Below are 21,648 nucleotides of genomic sequence, written 5' to 3'. Positions count from 1 at the left end.
TTTATTCTAACTTCACTTAACTTTTTTACTTGTGCTTGTAATCTTAAAAATCATAAACAGTCATTTATCCAAAGAAACAATACGTGGTATCTCAAGTTTGTTAGTGTGTTATTTGTAGTCATAATTTAAGAAATTTGGTTTCTGCATGAAATCAAACTACGCTTGTAACAAGTACAACTTCAACATGAAATTAGTTCTATCGCGCTACTGCTAGATGGTATTAGTTGTACTCTGAAACGCGCTATCGGTTTGTTAACTTCAATAGTATAAAGTCATCTCATATGTATATTTTGAATATATATGGCACTGAACGGTACTTAAGTATTTTGAGAAGATTCCGTCCTATTTCTGCTACTTTAAGGTTTGGCACTGAACTGTGTGCTTGCTTTCATGCTCACGCTATTGAAACATACTGTTGGGTCCATAACCCTGTAAATTTACGCTTTTTAATATTAGAAAACATAAATCTTTAGTCAAATAATTAAGTACCTCTAAATTTTTCATTCCTTTTTTTTTCAAGTCAAAATAGGACATTTCTAATAACAAATAAATATTGTATTGAATCTAAAGTAGCTTTGTGACTTGAAGTAAATTAATTTGCTCTTGGATTAAATATTTCTGTCTTATAACTAAAATACACTTTTGAGACGTTTTTTTTAGTATTATCAAGTAATTATTCTCTAGCGTCTATAGGGAGAGGATCGTTTTCTTGGATTTAATAAATTTGTCTTCATAAAAAGAATTTTGTCTTTTTCTAAGTAATCTGTTTTTTACCGTGTACAAGTAACAGGGGGCCACTTGGCGGGTTTTACCAATTGTACTAGTTAATTCGCCTTCCCCTTTCCATCATCGGGGGACTAGACGTAGGCTGGGGTTCCATCTCTATGTGGTACATCTGGTACATGTACCTTATCAACCGTCGAACCAGACTGAAGATAAAAACGTTCTAATAGTTCACAAAAAAACTAAATAGGTAATATCTGTATCCGCACGCTACACTGTACCGATAATGGACTGCTTGCATTAATAACGAGGCACATTATGGACGCGACCACATGCCCTCTACGCATTTCCATCCCTCGCAATACATCGATCTGACATGTTATACATTATTTTCAATAAAGAATACGCTTATCCAATACGCTTCTATTACGCCGATTTTAAAATAAGTTGCGACACCAATATCGTTTATTCTGCTTTTTTTTCGTAAATAATGTAATCGAATTATTGCCACACTTAGCGCCACGACCGCTTCTGCTGACATTGTTAAAACAACCGCGAAAAGCAAGGCGAATGTTCGTCAGTCAGTGAGGCAATATTGTAAAGTAATGCTCAAAATCGAATCTTGGATTGTTACATTACATAATGTTCCCTGTGAGGGAGCGCCTTAACACCGATAAATTGTAATGTCGTATCACATACTCACACTACCGCACTAGGAAAACTCTTTATCACAGTTGCCATGAACACACACATATGGACAACCACAAATTACACACTAACTCGTAAGATAAATAAATGCCATACAAATATTTCTCCCGACCCGGAAATCGAACCCAGGACCTCTGCTGGACTGCCACAGTCCAGCATGGTAACCGTTTGGCCATGGAGGCAGTTAAATTATTGGATTGAATGATTTGACTAGCAGTAGAGCTCCTTATGTAAGAGTCCGCCCATGGAAGTAATGACAGTTTATCTACCTCTGTTGCCTCCTGCCTGCCTGTGGTTTTGAAGGGTGCTGGTGAAATTACAGGTACGTGGGGCTTGTCAAATTATATCTCAGGGCGCAGTGGCAGTGCCCTTTTGAATGGCACTGCAATTGTCATGGATAGGCGCGTCGCTTACCACCAGGCGCACGACTTGTACCACTTATCGCTTTATATCATAAAAAGATTAATAACGCCAGTTGAGTAACGAAAACGCTTAAATAGAAAAAATCTAAAATATCCTGAAAGAAATAAAAAATACACCGTGTATCGATCGAAAATAATACGGGTAAAATCTGCAAAATATATATAAAATTCATAACTGTCTTCTAGCCAAACCCATAATTTCTGCTATCCCAAAAAACCAATAAATCATAAGCAAAAATCGTATTGAGCCTAAAAACTCTTCCGTATCATTGGCTCGGGCCATAAAGCGGTCTATAGCAAATATTCAGGGAGTATTAGCATATGAATGATACAGTCTAAAAAAGCCCCCCAGGTGGCGTGTCCGGAACGGAAATAGGTTCTAGCGGCGCTCCCTGCTAAGCTTCGATTCGGATATAGCACGTAACTTTTTGTGTCGATGCAATTTTTCGTATCAGAAATTACACATACGTCTTCCTCCTAATGTGAGAGATAGACATCGTATCAGTTCTTTCCTTTTTTAACCCCCAACGCTGTTGGTAAGCGACATCACTCTGAGCTTGAAATCGCAAAGATCTGCCCGCCGCCCGTATTAAGTTTAGCGTTTTTGTTACGATAAATATAGAAATATAGACTTCATTACTTGTATTTAAAAAGTCACTCAAAGAGCGTTTAATTAAAATTCAAAATTGTCCAATATAGCTAATGAAGTGTCGGGGACATATTTTTGCACTTTGTTACTTATTAATTAGAATAGAATAGAATAGAAACCATTTATTACACAACGCCACAACACAATAATACACAGTAAGAAATAAAAAAAGATAAAGCTAAATTATAAGAAACAAAAAAATTTAATAAAATGAATTAAAAATAAAATCTTAGTAAATGGTATGAAATGGCCACAAAGATAGTCAACACTGTACTAAGTAAATGTCATGTGTGCGGCTGTGGCGTATGTAAAAGGATTCACTCAACTAATGTCGCCGCCGGGAAAAGGCTGTGACGCTGATTTTCAGTGGACCCTAAAACCGATAATTCGTTATTATGAGTTGTTTATATAGTTATAATAAAATGTTTAAATAGTTAAAATTTTATTAAATAAGGTATGTGTACACATTTTTAAATAATATTATTTTGTGTTGAAATAGTGATTATGACAACGTAATCTAGTTATACATCCTCTATGTTCCGTGATACCGGAATCACTGAAAAACAACGTCGTAGCACCTTCAGTGAACTTACAGGCACGTGGGACTTTTGTGGCAGTGGCAGTGCGCCTTACATCTTTGCGATTTAAAGGTCTGAGTGGCAACTGCAACTATTATGGATAGGCGTGTCGCTTACCATCAGTTGCAAAACTTGTTCGTTTTGTCACCTAGTATCATAAAAAAAAATTGTGGCACGTCGGTTCGGAGAGGCTCCTTTCGTGCACCTCTATTCGATATAAAATATTGCACTCAGTTACGTTCTAAGTCACATTTTGTGTTCACATTTCTGTGCAAGTTCTGAACGATAGGCGGCGCGTCACTGGAGACTTTGACAAAACTTTTATAGCCGACACTCTAACTTGGGCTAATACCGGCTAACTTGTGCACTATTTTCAGAATGTCTAGACTTTAATACGTAGATGGTTGGAATCAGAAACTAAAAATGCTCAGAACAGAGACATAAAAAAGAGATACCGAAAAGAATTTTGTTTTCGAATTTAAATATAACGTTAATGTTAAGTATATTGCATATCACGATGGTTTTTCACCATGATATTTTACGAGTTTTTGTGAAATTACTATACAAATTTTATTATTACAAAAATTCTTTCGATACTGGATTCGAACCAACGCATTCAGCATACCATGCCTGACACTCTCCGAACTGAGCTATGGAACGAACCAGCACGCCTTGTGTTTGTTGCAGATCTTTGTTCTTGGTTTGTAGAGACTTTTTACCGCAGCACCGTCTCTGAGAAATCTAAGAGTCAACGTTTTTATTTGAGACGTCGCTATTTCTATATTATTGTGAGAGAATCAGTAATATTGTAACGTATATACATATATAACATATGCATTCACTTATTCAGTTTTTTTATTTGTATATGGACATAAACCACGGTAATGTAATAATTGGCGCCATCTATGAGAAATCTATGATATTTCGTCACCCACCTTTACAGCTACCAGTCCCGGCTAGAGATTTCGCTATTCATTGCATTTAAATTTTTATTGAATTACGACGACGAAATATCATAGATTTCTCATACATTTCTCATAGATGGCGCTACGGCTAAAAACTCGTTGAACAAACCAAATACAAAGATACGACGCAAGCACATTGAAAAATTCATGAGGTCCGCTGGTTCGTTCCGTGGCTTATGGCATAGCGTCTGGCACGGTATGCTGTGCACGGAGACGTCGGTTCGAATCCGGCCGGATCTAAGGAATTTTTTCCGAGTGTTCGATCTTTGTATTAATAATTATAACAAACTAGGGGAGTAATTTCACATAAAATATAATTGAATATCAATTCAATAAAAATTTAAATAAACAAATATCTCAAAAATACCAAATCACTTATTTCATCCGCACATTTCGCTTTCGATGAGTTTTAGTTGATTAATGATAATAATTAAACCAAAAAATTGCAAAGCCTTCTCAAGATTTGTTGATGCCTCATTCTGTAACATCCTCTTGTGCCTTTAACCACTTCTCACGAAGAACATGGTTGGCACGTTCTACTCCGGAACGGCGACGGCTCTGATTTGGGCTTTTTTCGCTCTCTCAATAAGACCCGATTCTTTTATTAGTTGCCACTGGTTTTTATGGACTTTTTAAGGTTCCTTTCAGGTTCTGCATTATTGAGTTTTAAGACATTTTAAGGAATCCGGAACATGCGTGCTGGTTGGTTGTTTTTGGTTGGTTCAATGGTTTTCCAAAATGATTGGTAGAGTCCGGTAGCTACGTTAGTCTAAAGGTGCTTTTTCACCGGCGAGACGAGCCGAGACGAATCCAGACGAGTATTGAAATTTCTATGGCAAAATTTCATTCTCTTCTTGCGTATTTTCGATGGAAATAATCTGGATTGTCGAGGATGTGTGAGGTGAGAATTGAATGATTTATTGATTTAATATTGAACCGTATTAATAAAAAATAATACCGTACACACTCATTACCTCGCACAAGGGTAACTCTGTGTCACGAGTGCTATGAAGACATACATAAACATCCACAAATTACACCCAAACTCACGAGAGAAATAAATGTAGGCCTTACAAATATTTTTCCTTGCAGTTATTATTGCTGCCTACATAGAATATTATAGTACTCTGTAACGCAAACGCGGTTTCTCACGCGACTTCGCGCGAGGTCGGGATGGCTATTAATACCATGGCTATTAATCGCCAGACTGTTGGTACGTACGATATGAAATTTAAAAAAGATGGCTTCATGTGATTCTTCTTCCGTTAACATAATAACAATTTACGGAACATGTTACTTCAGACGTGCATTTATCGCAAGACGAACGAACAGCGCTCAATCTTCGCTATCCACAACCACAGTGCGCGCTAGCGATGGACTGGGCGCGAGGACGCGCGAGCTATTAATGAACATTTTTGGTGAAAATAAATAGGAGAGATTTCAATTCTCGTCTCGTCTCGCCTCGCCAGTGGAAAACCACCTTTATACTGATCTCAAAATAAATTTCATCGGTTTAATATCTCATAGTACAGAGGATTGCACCACTACCCACTCAGACCATCAAAACTTGAACAATATAGAATAAAATTCAATTCCGAAGTCAGTTACATGGATGTACAAACGTTTGTTAGTGAATACACAAAGAGATATTTTTGATTAAAAATGTTTTAATTTCACAGTTAATTTTTTAAAGTCTACTACATTCAATCTGTTAAAGTATGTTTTAGAAAAGCAGGTCAATTTATCGAGCATCCAATTACAACGTTCCTTAATAGCCTAGTAAAATTTATCCGAATACTGCCACAGGCATCGCCAATCGTAAACACTATTAAATTCACTTTACTGCTTTAGAAATAAAACAAAACGTTAATTCCACTCATTGCACAAAATTTACAAAGAACGCAAGACAATCACTCACTCTAAGTAATTGGTAATCAACGTTATCCAATCAACCTCAACCTCAGTGTTATTGTTGTCAGGCCAAATTGTGCTTTACGTATCATGTGGTAAGACTGAGGGTAGAAATGATTGATAGTCTAAAATAGAGGCGGGAATAACTATCGAATATCAGACGACAGTTTTATTTTTTGTGACCGAGATCTGTACAGTTATTATGCTTGATGTCATCATAAATCGGGAGACTACTACCAAATTGCAGGTACGTGGTACTTGTCAACTATGTCTCAGGGTGACGGGCGCAGTGATAGTTGCCTCTTAGATGTTTGCGATTTAAAGCATCCTAGAAGTGCCATTAACTACGTTACTTCACTTCTGAGTGGCATTGTAACTGTTGTGAACAAGCGTGTAGCTTACCATCAAGTGCACGACATGTTCGTCCCGTCACTCGACGTTTTAAAAAAAATTTAGACTCTAATATATAATAAAGCTGTTACTCCTAGGATGCTTGCATCTCAAAATGTATTTGTCCAATCAAATGACAATGAGCCATAGGCGCTGTTGCGATACGGGCCCCGCCTCCGTGATGAACCTCACCGGTTAGAATAGACAATGTTAACCATTCACGCGAAAAACTTTTGTGTATAACCTGCCTGACGATGTCACCAGCGCCAGAGTTTTGAGCACACTCTTTTCTTTCCCTTTACGCTGAAAACATGGCTCATCTAGCGTTGTTTCTTTTTTCAATTTAAACGAATTTCACGGTTTTAAGCATATATTATTTTGATCCTGCGATTCCAAAATGGATTACGTCTCGGAATGAACCGCAGTGGACACCACAAAGCTAATTTTCAACAGGGCTCATCAATGCTCAATATTCTATGCATTTAATCAGTATTAAGGTCATCAACAGATATAACCTTGGTTGCAATCACTCAAAACCAGCAAAAACAAAAGCTAAATGGAGATTTCTTGGTAACATTTAAAATGTAATTAAATTTATTGAATACCAGGATGTTTCACCGTCACGTTATTCAATTATTACCCCATTAGATTTTTATAATTATTAATACAAAGATCGAACACTTATAAAAAAATCCTTTCTATCCGGCTTGGTTCGACCCAACGTCTTCTAGCAAACCAGCGGACTTTACGAATTTTTCTATGTGCTTGTTGCAGATCTTTGTTTTTGGTTTTTTAACGACGCTTTCTTCTATAAATCTATTTCTTCATTCACCCAGGTAGGTTTCGTGTTTTATCCAGTCTCAGCAGTATTCAGTGGCACTAGAGCTTCCTGTGAAAGAGCTCGTCCAGGCAAGCACTGTCACCTTACATATCTCTGCCGCCAGGCAGTAATGTGAGCATTACTGTGATCTAGTTTTGAAGGGTAAGGTTGCTGGTGAAATTACATAAGTCTCATGTGACTTATCAACTCTATCTCAGGGTGATGGGCGTAGGAGCAGTGCCTTTCAGATCTTAGTGATTTAAAGCTCCCAGTGCCACTGCTACTGTTATGGGCAGACGTGTCGCTTAGTATCAAGCACACGACTTGGTGGTCCCGTTACTTGATGTCATAAAAAATCCTAAGTTTCTTTATTTTATTGTTGTTATCACGTTGTCACATGTAAACCAAAGCAGTTACCAAAAAAAACTAATTTTCTTTCTTTCACTTATGTCTGCTTTTTCAAAGCAGCTATATATTTTTGTAATTCTTTAATACATCAACGATTCTGATGTCGAAGTGTTGAACCCATTTTTTTATCACAACTTTGACTTGATGGTAGTTTCAGTAATTAACTATCTTTAGTTAGACTTTTAATGCTTCTACTCTTAAAGAAGAAACCATTTAATTTGTTTGAAAACTATTCCCAAAAATGTCAAATCGTTACTGTGACAACTGCGCTCCGATTGGATAGCCCGAATTCGAAACAGTGTCGTCAATTGTTTCACTTCAATCGACCAGTTTAACTTGAGCTTTACTGTAATGGACAAAAATTGCATAATTATGTTTTGCAATTTTTACTAATATTTTAATTATCGATGAAATGTGATTCCGTTGTAATCAGATGTAATACTTCCTCACACCTAATGTTTTCTCACACCACCGAATAGAACCATTTACCCAACCCATTGTTGGAGATATTACCTTTATTAAAATAAATACAGAACATTTTTGGAATATACGGAGACGTACACAAAGGTCAGTTGTTGGCGCTGTATTATTTCAGTTTTCTAATTTGTGATGTCTGCCCTGAAGTAAGTTGATATATAAAAAATGATATAAAACCCATTTACCTGATAAATTGCCAGGGATGAATGACTCTTATTTCGTCTTTATTTTTGGTTGTATATTCGATGCTATAACCACTGTCAATTGTTTAATGAATAACCATAAAGCCTTTAAAAACGTGTGCTAATTTTGATATAGTGATTATAAACTGGCACCAATCACGAATTTGCTTAGTTTCAACTAGCTTCAACTCTAGACAAAGCAATTTTGAGACGGTCGCTACAGGCCAGATATCCGGCCTAACAGGGTAATTGAATATTGAATCACGTTTGACCTAGATTTAACGAGGTATTACAGTTTATTGGACAATTGATTTTTGTTCTTAGAATAATAAAATATAAAAAAAAGAAATATGACATTAAATCAATGATGTTGCTTTAAAAGGGTTGAAGTTTTGATGACAATCGCATCTGTTTTGTGATCGTCATAAAGAAGAGAAGCAATTTATGGTATTAATAAAATATGATTGGACGAAGAACTCGTGAGTTGCAGTGCCACTTAGAGCTTTTAATCGCAGTTTAACAAGTCCCATGAGCTTGTAGTTTCACCAGCATCCTTACCCATCAAAACCAGAACGCAATAATGCTCACATTACTGCTTGGCGGCAGAAATAGGTATGGTGAAGGTACTTCCCTGGACGAGTTCTTCCACGAGGATCTATGCATGTGATTATGTGTCTGTTCTATTTATTTATATATGATGTGATGAATAAGCTTCAATATTTGGATGATAAATTGAACTGAAATAATATGAGGAAGAGCTACTTTCGACAAATTAGATATCCAATGTTACAAATGCGAATTCGCCCACATTTGACGTCATTCAGAGGCAGCTTCTGCTTCGCCGCCTCTAATGCGTAGGCCACACCGCGAACGAAGCTAAGCTAACTTAGCTCACGTAGCCTCTTCTCCTCATCTTTGCATACTTCGGTTCACACCGCGAAATATGCTAACCGAGCTCACTAAACTAACCCAACGATCCCGCTAAGGGCGCGTTCCCGTTATGTCGCAAAGTTTTATTTATAGTTGGATGACTGTCGCGTCTAGCCTATTCCCATATCACGACTATCTGTCCTGACTGTGTCATGGACGTTTATTTTATACACACATCAAAAGTGTCTAGGGATCAAGTACGTTTAAGAGTATTGCTGCAATTAGGGTTAATTATATTAACTTTTTTGTATCGCTATTGATACTTTTTAGTGAGTTTTAACATTTAAATAAGGAATATTGTTTAAAATTCGATAATAAGAAGAAAATCGATTGTCAATGTGGTTTTGTATAAAAATTAGTTATAGCGTTTTGACAAAATCATTACAATATCTGCATCGACGACATCATTTAACCCGAGAAGTGATGATGCGAGCCGTCGGAATGTTGGAAGCTGGTTCCAGGCAACGTGCTGTGGCTTTCACTCTTAACACTACACAGAGCGTCATAAGTCGCCTCTGGACGCGCTATCGCATGACGGGCAGCGTGGCCGAGCGACATGGAGGACGATCTCGCATCACGACTCGCAGACAGGACCGGTATATCCAAAATACTGCTCGACGGAATCGTACCATGACCGCCATGATGTTGGTTACGAGGCTCCACAGCTCCTCAGGCTTGCTAATAAGCGATCAAACAATCCGAAATCGTTTACGTGAAGTAGGTCTGCGATCCCGAAGGCCGCTCAGAGTTCCACCTATTGCACCCTGCAATCGCAGGACCCGTTTACGATGGGCTCGCGAACACAGAAACTGTGTGTGAAAAAGAAGACTGGCGCTATGTGTGCTTTTCGGATGAATCCCGCTTCGGTATGAGACCGGATACAAGACGTACTCGAGTTTGGAGAACATCTGGACGTCATGAACGTTTGAGATATTGTCAGGAAGTTCATCCATATGGTGGGGGAACAATAATGATATGGGCCGGTATTTGGATCGGCGGAAGAACCGATCTCATTTGGATCAGGGGTAACCTCAATGCTCAAGTTTACGCAGAGAGGATTGTTTCAGATGTTATCATCCCTTTGCGAGGCCAGTTGGGTGATTCATTTCAACTAATGCATGACAACGCACGTCCACACACAGCTAGAGTCGTAACACGCATTCTTGCCGAAGCTCGTATCAACGTTCTGCCGTGGCCTGCTCAATCGCCAGACCTCAATCCAATTGAGCACGCATGGGATATGCTTCAAAGAAGAGCTGTGCCGAGTATGCATACCGTACATACTCTACAACAATATTTTGACTTGTTACAAAACACATGGGCGGCCATTCCTCAAAGTGATTTTGATGAACTCATCTTAAGCATGCCAAATCGCTGTAATTGTGTGATTCGTGTTAATGGTGGAAATACAGATTATTAATTTTCTTATCTTTACAATAAAAATGAGCAAAATTATCATTTTCGCCATTTTTTTGTCATTTAATTGACGCCGTTAATTTGAGTTTTTTCCCACAATTTGCAAAAACATCAATTTTAGTTTATTTTAATTAAATATAGGGGTAAGCGGTTAAATAAAACATAAGCATTAAAGTAAGCAGTCGTCCTGGAAGACTGGATTTGGTAAATATTGCTTAAATATTTTTTATTTCAAAAATATTCACTTGATCCCTAGACACTTTTGATGTGTGTAGTTGAACGACTGTCGTGTCCAACTATTGCCACTAGATCGTGACGACAATTTATAGTTTAATTCGTTTCATGATAGAGCTCATCCAGGGCAGTACTGCCACCTTACCTATTCCTGCTGCCAAGCAGTAATGTCAGCGTTACTGTGTTCCCCTTTTGAAGGGTAAGGGTCCTGGTGAAATTACAGGCACATGGGGCTTGTCATTTTATGTCTCAGGGTGACGGACGCAGTGGCAGTGCCCCTCAGATCTTTACGATTTAAAGCTCTGAGTGGCGCACGACTTGTTGGTCCCGTCACTTGATATTATAAAAAAAGCTGAGATTATCTGTCGTCACATTTTTATCGTGACGCTTTATTTATAGGATGACGACTGACGTTCTAGCTCTTCCCATTGTCACTATGGTCTGTCGTCGTACTGTCAAAAAAGTCGTTAACGACCATTGATAAATGGACGACGGGTCTAATACAAAAACCACGAAAAAAATGTCCCAAGTCAACCTATTTAAACGTAGTGACATTTCAAGGAATATGAAAGAGCTACAACGTTGAATTTAAATTGTAATGTCATCGCAGTTCTGTCTAATTTTGCTTGCTTCGCTGTCAGTCGAACAAACGAAGACTAGAGCGTGAATGACGCTCTGTATACGATTTTAACGCCCTATAAGTTCGGACACTTTTTAGCGCGGACCCGACGTCCATATTTAATCGTGTACTATATGTGAACAACTTCGTTTAAATATACAAGCCACAACACTGGGAACGCGCCTTAAGCTATTTAAACTGCCGCCCTACACCCGTGTGGGTGCAGGGCACAGGTGTGTACCTATCCATAGTCACTGCTTACTACGTATTTTCTTAGATTAGCTTTGCATGCAACTACGTGAGATAAGTTAAATTAGCTAGCTTCGTTCGCGATGTGGCCAGAGCTTAAATGTTGGAATGACCTTCCACCGCCGGTGAAGACGGTTTACTTTCAGATGAAAGTGCAAGGAATGGCTTAATTTTGCAATAGAAGACATTATGTTGCTGGTCGGTTGTGGAATAGTAATCCGTAGTTATCTAATAACAGTCATTTGTACCCATTGTCGTCCTGATTAGATCGGCTTGTTTTTGCTTGATGTGCTTGTATGGTTATATATTTTACATATTACCACTCGTAACCAGTAAATAAATTGTTAGATTTATGTCGGATTAACGATGTCTGTTTTGTTGTAGAGTTTTTTCAAAATTATGTTCCGATAACGTCCGACAGAGAACCCAGGCGGAGACTGAACACTATGCTGAGTCTTCGTCGTTTTCATTGACACATTAGAACTTGAAATCAGAATTGCCCTCAGTTTATTATAGAGCATATGTATCGTATGATCTTCTATATCTAAGTGTGTATTTGATGAATATATTGCAGTGTCGAATTTTTTCACACATTCATAATATAATTGATTATATTGTACACTGTTCTGTACATTTCTGTTAAAATATGCATTCTTGTTATAGTGTTATGTAATGTTTATTTTCATTAACATTTCATGATGGTAGTGGCTGCTTCTCAATGAGAGAGGTCGGCGGTTCGAATCTCTGTGATAGCATGTACCTATGGTTACTTTCTAAATCGCGTGTACATTTGAAAATAGTAGCGATAACTATCACAAAGAAAACATCGTGATGGAACCTGCACGTCGTAGATTTCTTCTTCTTGTTAATGACAAAAAAAAACAATAAAATACCAAACTGGTGTTATTTTCCTTTGGCCCAGTACGTAGCCACCTCTGTGCCCCTATCCCTTGCTTTCAGGTCGGACTTCTTTTATAATACCAAGTGACGGGACGAACACTTCGTGCGCCTGGTGGTAAGCGACATGCCTGTGCATAACAATTGCAGCGCCATTCAGTGCTTTAAATAACAAAGATCTTAGGGGCACTGCCACTACTGCGACAACCTGAGACATAAGTTGACAAGTCCCATATGTCGTGTTGACAAGTCCCTTCGAAACCGGAACACAGAATTGCTCACATTATTGCTTGGCGGCAGAAATAAGTAAGGTAGCAGTACTTCTCCAGGGAAGTACTCAACTCTTTCACAAGGAGCTCTACAGCTACTAAAATATAGAAGCTATGTTTCCTTTCCGCATTGGACCAGTGCGGCGGACACAGGCGTAAACTTAGAAGAGACCCGTACCTAGTAGTGGGGCGTCTAAATGATTCAAGAGTACTTACTATTACTACATTTACGAATTGAAGATCAAGTTGATGCTGGAAAGGTACGACGTCTAAAGCGCATTTGAAAACAGGAGAGCGATTTAAAGTGTTTTTTCTTTTTTCTGAAAAATCATAACTCCAATTTTATTTGTTTTATAGAAAACTAGAAAGTTTCAGCTTGTTCATATAACAAATAAAATTGAAGCATTGGGAACAACAAGGGCGTCTAATGTTATTGCATTAAAACATGTAAAACACTTTCTAGTATCTTGTGACAAGAACTCACTTCGATCTTATGTCTAGATGGCGTAAGTTTCATTTAATTAGAAGGTGGCGCTCCGTCCTCGTTGCATAGATTATAAACGTGTGTTTGAATTTCGGACACGTTAGCACTTGCAGTTTGTAAAAACTTATTTAAATGCAAAAAAAGTCTGTAACGAGCGACTTCATCCTCAACATGAAGCATCTAGGAGGCCAGTGAGACTTGCTGAAGATGATATTGTCGATTCATTTCAGATCCAGTGAATTTAATGAATGATTAAAAATAATTTTTAATTATTTTCAATGTAACTTTTTATTAAGACTGATTCTAATTTATTTACTTCATCAAGGAAAAAAAATATTTTCAAATGTTTATAATTGTTTTAGAATAATAATAACCCTTTGAGCTATGAGTTACATATGACAAATAAATAATAAAGTATACAAAAGTCATTTTATGTTAAAGAGATATATGATATTAAAACGTGATAAGCCCTTGTTACACCCAATGCTTCAGTTAGAGTTATCATTATTTTATTGTTAAAAAAAACGACGTTTCAGCTTTCCAGAGTCGAAGTATTTAAAATCAAAATAAACAAAATTGCAACCGTTACTTTGAAGCCGAGAGAGATGACTCTTCTAAAAACGATAAAGTCTACAAAAGCATGCAAAGTTGCAATGCTCTACAGAGAATTTGCAAGACAGACATCGCTTTATCTTATAGCAATTGTAAATGTAGCGGCAGGAATAAAACAGACCAGACACTTATCAGCACATTCTTTACGATTGGCATCGTTACGTGAACTGGTGGAACTATCAACCTATAGAATGGTGGCGATGCGGCGACGATGAGCTTGGACTGCTAACAGATTGAAGTCGTAATCTACTTCTTGCAGCCGAAAGTACGACTGCATGGAGTTCACGCATTAACAACGATGGTTGATTACAACGAAAGTTAATTACGACGTACGACATTGACTGCAAACAATATCTTAGCAGCCTACCAGTATCGAGCTGTAGTATAAGTAATTAAACAAATAGTGTAACTCTATATAAAAATTATTGGCGCGGCTTGTGTGTTCACGCTTACCGCGCGCCGTATACATACGCACACATTCACATAATCTCGCAGTGCACTCGAGTTGCGCAGCGCGGTTTGCACACGCCATTCATTAGAGAATTGAAACGTAAAATATTTTTCTGTGTCAAATATTATATATTTTTTTATTTATAAATGTATCGTTATGTATACACAAACGATTTTTTTTCCACACACCTGTTCATAACAGTTGCAGTACCACTCAGATCTGAGGGGCACTGCCACTGCGCCCGACACTCTGAGATTATGTCGTTGACAAATCCCATGTGTCTGTAATTTCACCAGCTTCCTTACAATCCGGAACGCAGTAACGCTCACACTACTGCATGGCGGCAGAAATAGGTAAGGTGGCAGTACCTTCCTGGATGAACTCTTTCACAAGGAGTTCTACTGCTAATTTCTGAAATGAAATAGAAATTAAAAATAATCGAGATACTAATCCTCAACGCTGATATAAAAACAATTTTTAAGTACTGAATGTAACAAACGTAATGTCAATATGAATGAACTGCCTCTGTGGTCGAATGGTTGGAGATATAAATTTGTATGGCCTACATTTATTTCTCTCGTGTGCCCATTACCCTAGTTACCCTACCCCATTACCCCAGGGTTACCCTAGTGTATACGTATGAGTGTGTGCGTTATCATTGTGATTATTATTAATATAGCACCAGTATAAGTACTTGTGACACATACTTAGTTTTTTCGAATTATGTATTTCATCCTGTAGGTATAACTAGAATAATAGTATGACAACTCTAAGCCGCGATACCTAGGCGTTAATACATATCGCACTGCTATTACAATAGTGTTATAACTCAAAATATGTGAAATTCAAGATTATACCATTGTTGAACATCAAATTTGATTCTCTACACGTCAATAAAACCGTCGTTAGAATATTGTAAAAAACAACAAACAAAAGATATCTGCTTAACTCAAAATGAGAACGCTTTATGTGAGCTAGTTCTGCCCAAAGTAGTCCTTATTCAAAAACATGAAAGTATATTTTTCTCTTTTATTTTTAAATATGTACATTTGGCAAATAGGAAATAACCTATACATAAATTTACACAAATCTTTCACGGGAAGCGAGTAATTCGTTTTTAAAAATAAACTTTTAGAGTCAATACACTATAGTATGAATATTGCGATATCTTATTATTTGGTTTAGCGTTGATAATTCAACGCGTATGTTTGATTATGGTTCTTTAACTTTAAAGACACTGGAAGTGAAATATAAAGTACCACAAACGTTATCGTAACTCGAAAGAGCATAATTTTCTTCCCAACTAATGCCTAATTTGTCATAATAACGTCGTTAAGGCTTCGTTAGGTCTGAATAACAATGGCATACCCAATTATATTCACGTTACCGAAATATTTAAACAACCTACTCATTACTATTGTCGTCACAATAGATTCAAATGCCATAAAACTAGAGTTCTTATGGAGTGACAAAAAGTGGATGCGGTTATTAAATTTACGAATTCGTTTGATTAACAAAATTTGAAATGACCCGTAATGCTAGATTTTTTTTTAGTATTGTTGAAACGAAATTTTAATCAAAATTTAATTTAACATAAGTTTTTCGGTGAAGTCGAAGAAGGTTCACAACCCTCGGTAACATGTGAAGTCCCCAACTACTATGACTATGACCTAAACCGTCGCCTGACAGGAGACCCGTGCCCAGCAGCGAGACGTTTAAATGGTTTGATGATGATGAAATGAAAAAGAAATAAAAAACGGCAAATGTAACTTTCCAAAAACCAACAAACAAAGATAATAGCTAGAATCGTGAAATGTTTCTTTCTTTTATTTTATTTATTACAAAAAATAAAATAAAAAACAAAGGTAATGAAACTGTTTTTTCGGATCTATATTCATTAATTTTTTTTTCAAACCAAATAATGGTTTTGACTCTTTACAGATCTTTTCAATACAAGCAATAGGAAAACTAAAAACTCGATACAAAACAATGTTAATGCAATGTAATCGTGTTCTATATAAAACAGGTTAATTCCGGTATCCGGCCACCAGACTTTCAGAAACGAAACTATCTTGGCGACACATATCTAACATGGGCGAACCACATTATGTATATATAAGATTAACTAGCAGTGAGCTCGTTGTGAAAAAGTTCGTCCAGCGAGGTATTGTTACCCTACCGTATTCCGGTTTTGAAGGGCAAATATACTGGTGAAATTACAGGCACATGGGACTTTGTCAACTTATATCTCAAGGTGGCAGGCGCAGTAGCAGTGCCTCTCGGATCTTTGCGATTTAAAGTTCTGAGCGGTAATATATAAAAATTATTCCTTAGTGAAAGACAATAAAGACATTCACAGATGTGCTCAAATGCCACATCCGAAACATAAAACGTTCTTCCTTCAGGTTACAGAGTGCACGTTAGGAAGCTAACAAAAGATTTTTATTTGAAAAGAAACCACTCGGCACGGTATTTGTGTAACTGACGTCCGTTTTACCGACTTCCACTTAATGCTGACCTTTCTAGCAAAGAGCACGCTAGTGAGCGTGGAATTACTGAGATTGGATTTTTGAAGACGTTCTAGACATTTCTTTTAAAAAACGTGAAAATGTTTATGTTCTATTACGTGTATTCGTAAAAAATAGTATTAGATTAGCATTGAAGGGATCATTGAGAATAAAAAGTTGCGTTTTAAATCAACCTTATTGGAAAGAACGGAAGGTGCTCATTTATTGAAGCTGAAATTAAAACCATTGGAACTGGGTGACGAAATACTTTCATAGATGGAGCTACGGCTAAGAGTCCATTAAAAACCAGATACAAAGATCCGACAACAAACACATAGAAAAATTCGTGAAGTCCGTTCGTTGTGTGGCTTAGTTACCATGGCGTCTGGCACGGTTTGCTAGAAGACGTCGGTTCGAATCCAGCCGGGTCGAAGGGATTTTTTCTAAGTATTCGATCTTTGTATTAATAAATATAACAAACCTGTTACGGACAGCCGTACGCGCCTGGCCGGTCAGAGCTAGAATTCAGAGGAAAATGAATAATTCAGAAGCTCTGATTGGCCGAGGGGCGTAGCGACCCATTGATAGGACCGGTACGGTGTGGGAGACACCGTACCGGTATAAATATAAGCGATTATCAGTTTGATTAGATAATGATTTTGTTGAATTCTTGGATTAGTCGTTTTCTTGCGCTCTTAGTAGTAAGACGTGTTCATGATTGTAAATCAGATCGACATAAGTTTCTATGAATATACAGTCCACTTCACATGATTGAGGAGTTTCATTTCACAAGGATATCGAAGGCGGTAACCTGCAGAATAAGAAGGTTCAACAAATAAATATAACAAACCATTGGAATATGTTTAAATAAATAACGCACAGGGAAACCCTGTGTCGCGGGTACCATGGACACACACATAGACAACCAACAATTCATGATTTTATTAATTATATTTTTTAGTATTATTGTACCAATCGTTGTAAGCAATAGCCTAATGATGTTTAGTATGGTGAGATGATCTCAATTTTGAATACAATTACGTGTATTTCATGATTACCGACTTACTTGGTGTAACGGGCTGGTGTCCGCAACTCGATGTCAAGGCGCCTATTTTGCGTGTGGAATTACCGACTTATATCTATGTGTATAAGGTTCTCTAGTTAGTTCAGAGCAAAAAAAAATCATTATAATAACATGGTACCGGCGTTACTATTCATCCTTATGGTTAAAGGTGTAACAGTAAGTATAACTATATAATAATCTCCGTACAAAGTACTAAAAAAACCGATCTCAAAAGTTAGTCATTCCCCAGTTACCCACCCTTAGAGATGGAATATTTTCTTCAAATTTAGATGGCATTACTACGGAGGTATCCTCTTTCCAACGAAAAAAAAATCATCAAAATCAGTTCACAAGTTATCGCGTAACAAACATACAAAAAAAAATGCAGGCAAATTGAGAACCTCCTATTTTGAAGTCGGTTAAAAATATCTTCGTGCTGCTATATAATAAAACGATGACCTGATGACGACGATGTGGGTTATGAAAATAATACGAATTACAAATTAATTAAAATGTATGGGTATTTTTTTTTATAATACCTTGTGACGCAACGAACAAGTGCACCTGGTGGTAAGCGACACGCCTGTCCATAATAGTTGCAGTGCTTCTTAGAGCTCAAATCGCAAAAACCTGAGAGACATTACTTAGTAAAGGTAGAGCTTCTTGTGAAAGAGTTTGTTCAGGGAAGTCCCGCAACGTGAGCATTGCTGCTTTCAGGTTCGGAAGGGTAAGGGTACTGGTGAAATTACAAGCACATGGGATTTGTCAATTTATGGCGTCTCTTGGGTCTTTGTGTGACTTTGAGCATTCTTATGAGGTCCATAGTGAGCGAACACTTCTCTATGCCATAAGTTATCACTGACCACAAACATTGGTCAAAGACTTTTGCTTTGAGACACTGTGATGTTTTGGACAAAAACGTATGACCTTTAATTAAACATAAGTTTAATTTTAATAGTCTATACAACCTCAAATGGCTTTGGTTGATAAAATTGATAAAATTGAGGTTAAACATTGATTACTTATATGGTGTGAAAACACCTAAAAATTTTCACGATAGAAAAAAACACAAACTTACATCGAAAATTTACACGAAAACCGCTGTGTTCAATAGGTACTGTATATATGCCAATGATTTTTTAAATATCAACTGATCTAAATAGAACACTCCTAGTATATAATATACATTTTTGAAATAGCTTAAATTTCGTTTGTAAAACAATAAATTCTTAATTAAAACCAGAGAATTCCGCTCGACTCGCGCAATATAACCGATTCAGTACGGGAAACATTTGAATTCGAGCTGTGGTAGTACCAACTATTAACAGTTAAGCCTCTATCTTTTTTTTCGTAATCAACAACTTAGACGTAATCATAACAATTTATTTTTCTTACGTACAGTTGCACAATACGCTGATTTATAAATAATTGAACAAAAATTTCAAAAACAATAGACGCTTGTTTTTCTCACAGTTAAACTTTCAATTAGATGATCTGAAACTGTCGATTGTTTGATGGGAAAATATGCGTGATATTTTATTACAAGTAGGTACCTAAGTTTACTTCACAGTCCATCATTATCTGGGCCTTTAGTTGATGTTGTGAAAAGCTATGAGGAGATAAAAACTTTACGGCTACGTAACACTGAAGCAGATTGCTATCGGAAATTGGGAAACATTAACATGATAAAGATTACTGTCACGACTTCGTTTTTGATTCCATCATATTCTTTTATCTCATTATTTTCAAAGTTGAAGGGTGCTTTTCCATGGCTGCCTTGGTTTTAATACCAATAACGTCCATTTTTAAAATTTTGTATGGGAAGAGAAACCTATTAGATTTTTTCATTTATCCAAAGTCTCTCTGGATGCCTCTATAATCACAGTGGACATGTAAAACTTATGAGCTGAAAAATAATACGACAATTTCTTGGATGTTTCATAAGACCCAAGCAAATTAAACTTGAAATCGTCATATTGATTAATACATACGTCATACTGCCTAATGCTATAAAGAGCTAGAAATTCTAGCGATTAACAATATTTTTATTTCAAACATTTTAAATAGAATAACTGTAAGAGCTAAGCAGGTTACTTCTACGGACTGTTATCGTCGATAACTTTTACAATAAAATTTTTATTTCAGTAAAGTTTCTAATCTCGTAAATGACAAATTTTGAATATCGTTCACCTGGAATCTTATTATAGAAGCGTATATTTGTGAGTTTGTGAAATCGACTGTCAAGAACAGCAGAAAATGAAATCATTTTATTCCTCGTATTTATTTATTTATCCAAAATTTACGGACAAATAATACAATTATAAGTATATTTAAATATGAGTAATCCAATGTCGTTTAATTTCCACCAACATGAAACAATAATAGTGCTCAGTAAGCCAACAAAGAACATAGTCCTTAATGTAAAAAAAAAATACTAAAATATTAGACGATTAAGATGTGTCAAAGTGACGTTTGGTAATTTCTCGACTAACTGTGTCTATACTTGAACAAAACAAATAAATTTCAGAATGATTTACTGTCACATTGTTAAGGAGTCTCAATGCACCCACCATGTACGTATTTTGCCTACAATTAGTGCTCGCAAACGGCACTTGGAGAGGTGGTCGACATCTGTTATGCTACAGGTTTGGATTGTTATGTCTGTCACTATTTTTCATAATAAAATTACTATTCTTCAAATTACATAGAATGATCTTATCTATCAATTTGGAAATAACGTAGATGACAAGGTCATATTTCTTGATACTGAACTAGTTAACATGTTAACATTATGGAAAAGCAATAAAGTATAGAGCATTGAAAGAAAGGAATTTTGAGAAATTATGGACATAATGACATTTCAATATTAAGGCCACGGTATGCTACTCAGTCGTTCATCTTTGAAATTGTTCCTTAAAAGCGTTTCCTATGTACGAACAGCAGCATCTTGGTCAATCCATCTGTGACGTTAACTCTTTTTTTTTTGCAAAAGCTTCAGCTAAGTTTGTTACTGTAGTCTTATGTGCTATTAATCCAAAGAGGCAATAAAATCCTATGCACTATGAACATTTAGTAGCAATGTTATCTCTCAGAAAAATATCGTGATGAAACGATTGGGGTTTCTTAACCTTTAGTAACAGAGAGCTCCTTGTAAAACGTTCGTCTAGGGAAGTACTGAAAGGGTTGTAACCCTAACTAGCCGTGAACAGGTTCACGGCAATGAAACGGGAAACTTCCGGTCCACAAAATTTATTAAAGAAGTAAAGTTTAAAGAAAGGGCTGTAACAATAAAAAGGTAAATGTAAAAAAAACAGGTACAACAGTATAAAACACTCCCTACACTTTAATAAAGGCACTTACCCCTAAATGGGCCGAGTAACTGAATTACAGATATAGGTACATGAAGGCTGTAGACTTATAAATTATTACACATGATTTAGCTTATTTAATGATTATAAATGTAGTGAAGAACCAAAATTAGCGACTATTCGCGATGGAATTTGAAATAGCTCCGACTGTTGTGGCGGTCGAGCTGGGAGTAACCGTGGTACGAAAACAAAATGAGAAAGTGAAGGAAGATGGAACAATTTAAATACATGTAAACTAAAAAAATGATAGGATACAAGCGGAGAGAGGCGATACAAAAAGGTGAGATGACGGTGTAAGGAGGTCACACCGTCACAG

Source organism: Hyposmocoma kahamanoa, unplaced genomic scaffold, assembly GCF_003589595.1.
Source record: "Hyposmocoma kahamanoa isolate Upper Pololo Valley unplaced genomic scaffold, ASM358959v1 129, whole genome shotgun sequence".
NCBI lineage: Eukaryota > Metazoa > Arthropoda > Insecta > Lepidoptera > Cosmopterigidae > Hyposmocoma > Hyposmocoma kahamanoa.
Note: the sequence above shows the minus strand (reverse complement) of the source record.